The 5,000-nt window shown below is 54.6% G+C and overlaps 1 pseudogene; it reads left to right on the top strand.

Annotated features, from left to right (window-relative positions):
- The first annotated feature begins 782 nt into the window (after positions 1-782).
- LOC137311071 (U2 spliceosomal RNA) lies at positions 783-901 on the top strand (annotated as a pseudogene).
- Positions 902-5,000: the final 4,099 nt, after the last annotated feature.

Raw genomic sequence — 5,000 nt, 5'->3', positions numbered from 1 at the left:
TTTCTCAGCTCAGTGGTATTTTTTTCTTCTCCAAGGCTGAGTGCCGCTCGCACGTAGCGATATAATTCAAAGTGCAAAATAACTTGGCGTCGTTGACTTGAAACAAGCAGGGTCTGCTTCCAAATGAAAGCTGCGCTCCCGAACTGGACTGACTGTCTGTCTGTCTGTCTGTCTGTCTGTTTGTCAAGGGGAGGAAAAGGCGGTGGTGGTGGTGAGGGTGGAGCTTTACGCTCAGGAGGGGAGACTTTCTTTCAGAGGTGCCAATTAATCTGCAGCAGAAAGTCATCCCCCCCCGACCGGGATTCGAAGCCCGGTCCTGACCACAAGACCACCGGGGAGAGTTGCCTCAAGTCCCTGAGGGACCTGGACACGAGGCCGAGGACACACGCACGCCTGCTGCACTGGCAGCAGCGACCAACAGGGGGCTGACCGGCTGATCCTTCCCTTTCACAGGCAGGCTTTTGGCCCTCGCTGAAACGACAAAGGTGTTCAGAAGGAAGTGCTGGGGGGAAGGCAGGCAGGGAGGGACGGACACAGGGAAGTCCGCACAAAACAGGTCCCCTGGAACCTCTGACCCAGAAAACCGGGTTCCTGGTGAAAGCAGTCCTGCCATTGACAGGAGAATGGACAGGGCCCGGCAGCTTGAGACACATCTTTCTTTCAATAAGCAAGTTCTTTTTAAAAAAGTTTCCTTCCACAGCAGCTCTGAGTGAGAGAGAGAGAGAGAGAGAGAGAGACACTGACTCACTGACTGATACTGACACCGACACACACACACACACATATTATGTACTTTTATTTTTAATTGATTTTTAGAACAGGGAGATGGACTAGGGGCTTGCTCTGTCCACTCTACGCATCGACCCAGTATTGCAGTGTTTCTGGGAACGGTGCAGCTCCCCGTGGGGAGATATTCAAAAGGAAAAACAGCTCTTTCCCAGTGTCTCTGTGTGTGTGTGTGTGTGTGTGTGTGTGTTATTACTGAGAATAAAGCTGATATCTCTCTCTCTCTCTCTCTCTCACTCAGAGCTGCTGTGGAAGGAAACCGTTTTAAAAAGAACTTTCTCAGCTCAGTGGTATTTTTTTCTTCTCCAAGGCTGAGTGCCGCTCGCACGGAGCGATATAATTCAAAGTGCAAAATAACTTGGCGTCGTTGACTTTAAACAAGCAGGGTCTGCTTCCAAATGAAAGCTGCGCTCCCGAACTGGACTGACTGACTGTCTGTCTGTCTGTCTGTTTGTCAAGGGGTGGAAAAGGCGCCGGTGGTGGTGAGGGTGGAGCTTTACGCTCAGGAGGGGAGACTTTCTTTCAGAGGTGCCAATTAATCTGCAGCAGAAAGTCATCCCCCCCGACCGGGATTCGAAGCCCGGTCCTGACCACGAGACCACCGGGGAGAGTTGCCTCAAGTCCCTGAGGGACCTGGACACGAGGCCGAATACACACGCACGCCTGCTGCACTGGCAGCAGCGACCAACAGGGGGCTGACCGGCTGATCCTTCCCTTTCACAGGCAGGCTTTTGGCCCTCGCTCAAACGACAAAGGTGTTCAGAAGGAAGTCCTGGGGGGAAGGCAGGCAGGGAGGGACGGACACAGGGAAGTCCGCACAAAACAGGTCCCCTGGAACCTCTGACCCAGAAAACCGGGTTCCTGGTGAAAGCAGTCCTGCCCCGCCCTGCCATTAACATGACAATGGACAGGGCCCGGACCAGGCGCAGCGGACGGTAGCGAGCAGTCGGAGGGTGAAAATCCGCCAGTGGGTGAAAAGGAGAGCCGTGCGGTGAGAGGAGGCGGAAAGCGGTTCGCAGACTTTCGCTGTACCTCTGGCGGGCAGCGCCGCACCTCCGAGCGCTCGGTACCGTCCGCTGCGCCTCGTCCTGCCGCACGCGACGAGCCGTCCCCGGAGGAAATCGGCCTCGGCCTTCCTGAGATATCAGTCTCCAGGTGGGACAGAAAAACCGGGGGCCCCCGGCTCGCTTTCGGCGGCCCGCTAGTCGACTTCCCGTCGTGCGAACGCGATCCTTCCGGTACCCTTCGGTGCCCCTTGCCCGACTCTAGCTCCGGTGGTAAAGCGGAGTCGGTCGGTCTGACGGCCGCCGAGTTAGCAGGCGGAAAGCGGTTTGCAGCCTTTCGCTGTACCTCCGGCGGGCAGCGCCGCACCTCCGAGCGCTCGGTACCGTCCGCTGCGCCTCGTCCTGCCGCACGCGACGAGCCGTCCCCGGAGGAAATCGGCCTCGGCCCTCCTGAGATATCAGCCTCCATACGGGCGTCACAAATCAGTGGACATGGTCAGCTGCAAAGCAGTGTCATTACAACCTTTCATAAACGACAGGGCAGCACTGCACCGCACTGCACTGCACCCCACACTACATCACACTTGCCTGCCTGCCTGCCTGCCTGCCTGCCTGCCTGCCTGCCGCTGCCTACTCTCACCAGCGGACCAAAGTGAGGATAACACCCCGAAGCAAGCATCTCCCTTGCCGCCCACCAGCCCACACCAATCCCCTTGCCTGCCTCCCACAAATTCCACCAGCGAGGCAAAGTGAAAATCAACCCCCAAAAAACGCACTCCACACCGGCCATCGCCCGCTATACACCCCCCCTGGGGCGAATATTAAGCCCGAGAACACCGACTGTAACCAACCGCAGTGAAAAGTTGAAGTGGCAACTCATTAACCAGATTTACACTTGGCAACTCATAAACCAAATGAACAAAAAATCTGGTTAATGAGTTGCCCAAAATAAATCTGGTTAATGAGTTGCCACTTCAACTTTTCACTGCGGTTGGTTACAGTCGGTGTTCTCGGGCTTAATATTCACCCCGGGGGGGGGGTGATTCTGGGGGTAGTGTCCGGGAGGGTGAGCCTTTTATTCGGCAGGAGGCGTGTGGGGAAATCATCAACCTGTCAGACGATGAGTTGTCACAAACGCCATTGCTTAATGAAAGCTGCGCTCCCGAACTGGACTGACTGTCTGACTGTCTGTCTGTCCGTTTGTCAAGGGGAGGAAAAGGCGGTGGTGGTGGTGAGGGTGGAGCTTTACGCTCAGGAGGGGAGACTTTCCTTCATGCCAATTAATCTGCAGCAGAAAGTCATCCCCCCCCGACTGGGATTCGAAGCCCGGTCCTGACCACGAGACCACCGGGGAGAGCTGCCTCAAGTCCCTGAGGGACCTGGACACGAGGCCGAGGACACACGCACGCCTGCTGCACTGGCAGCAGCGACCAGCAGGGGGCTGACCGGCTGATCCTTCCCTTTCACAGGCAGGCTTTTGGCCCTCGATTAAACGACAAAGGTGTTCAGAAGGAAGTCCTGGGGGGGAGGGAGGGAGGCAGGGAAATCAGCACAAAGCAGGTCCCCTGGAATCTCACACCTGCGTCCCAGAAAACAGGTCTCCTGGTCAAAGCAGTCCTGCCCCGTCCTGCCATTAACGTGACAATGGACAGGGCCCCGGCAGCTTGAGACACATCTTTTTTTCAATATGCAAGTTCTTTTTAAAAAGGTTTCCTTCCACAGCAGCTCTGAGTAAGAGTGAGAGAGAGAGAGAGAGAGAGAGAGACACTGACTGACACTGACACTGACACTGACACACACACACACACACACACACACACACACACCGTCTCCCATCCGATTGGTGGACTATGGGATTGAAAATCGAACTTTGAGTTTCAATGCAGGGGGGAGAGCGCGAACGCAGCCCCTCCCAACTACCACACGCGCGTTGTTGTTGTTGTAATATAGAACTGCAAGTTGCCGTTGTCGTGGTCGTTTCGAATCAGCACAAAGTAGGTGCCTCCCTGGAATGTCACACCTGCGTCCCAGAAAACAGGTCTCCCGGTCAAAGCAGTCCCGCCCCGCCCTGGGATTAACGTGACAATGGACAGGGCCCAGTCAGGGAGCAGCTTGAGAGACGTCTTTCGGCGCTTCTGAAACATTAACGCCTTGTTTCTTTCGACAGTTTAACCAGCCTTTAACACGCCTTGTGTTTTTATTTCCCATTTCCAGCCAGCCAGCCAGCCAGCCAGCCAGCCAGCCGAGCCGAGCCAGCATCTGCAGTATTTTTTTTGATTGGTCTTGCCTGCCGTGGAATGAATGTTTCAACACGAGCTGCTGATTGTCAGCACCTCACCTCTTTCTCAATTGGCCGTTGCAATCTCACTCGCTCGCTCATTGTGAGACACGTCACGTCACTAGTTTTACTCAAAGAGGTTTCCTTCCACGGCAGTTCGTTAGTGACTGAGACTGACTGACGGAGGTCCGTTGAGACACAACCCTCCCCCATCTGATTGGTGGCCTACTGGCAAATTTACCAATCTGTCAAGCAATCCTGGCAAGAAAGGAAAAAACGGCAACTTCTTTAAACTCATCCACTGTTGCAATTAGAAACGGTGGCAAAAAATGTGGCCAGAGTGGGAGAGAACGGCAGTGCTTCGAGACTGCTTTCAACACCGGCAGCCAGAGAACAAAGAGGGAGGGCAAACAGGACCCGAGATCAATTCGCATCGAGCGCGGTATCGCTTCTCGGCCTTTTGGCTAAGATCGAGCGTGTTCCTTTTCGGGCTTATTTGGATCTGAGCGGACTGGAACGCTGGCCGCGACCTCGTGCGCTCGCAAAGTGCGGACTTTGCTGTGATTGGTCGTTTGTGTGCTGGCTCCGCCCCTAAATTTGCATAAGGACCAAATCAACACTGCAATGGCAGGGAAGGGTTCCTGGTGAAAGCAGTCCTGCCACTGACATGACAATGGACAGGGCCCGGCAGCTTGAGGCACATCTTTCTTTCAATAAGCAAGTTCTTTTTAAAAAAGTTTCCTTCCACAGCAGCTCTGAGTGTGAGAGAGAGAGAGAGAGAGAGACACTGACTGACTGATACTGATACTGACACCGACACACACACACACATATTATTTATTATTATTTTAAACGACAAAGGTGTTCAGAAGGAAGTCCTGGGGGGAAGGCAGGCAGGGAGGGACGGACACAGGGAAGTCCGCACAAAACAG

Source organism: Heptranchias perlo, unplaced genomic scaffold, assembly GCF_035084215.1.
Source record: "Heptranchias perlo isolate sHepPer1 unplaced genomic scaffold, sHepPer1.hap1 HAP1_SCAFFOLD_296, whole genome shotgun sequence".
Classification (NCBI taxonomy): Eukaryota; Metazoa; Chordata; class Chondrichthyes; order Hexanchiformes; family Hexanchidae; genus Heptranchias; species Heptranchias perlo.
This window is presented reverse-complemented; position numbering and strand designations above follow the sequence as displayed.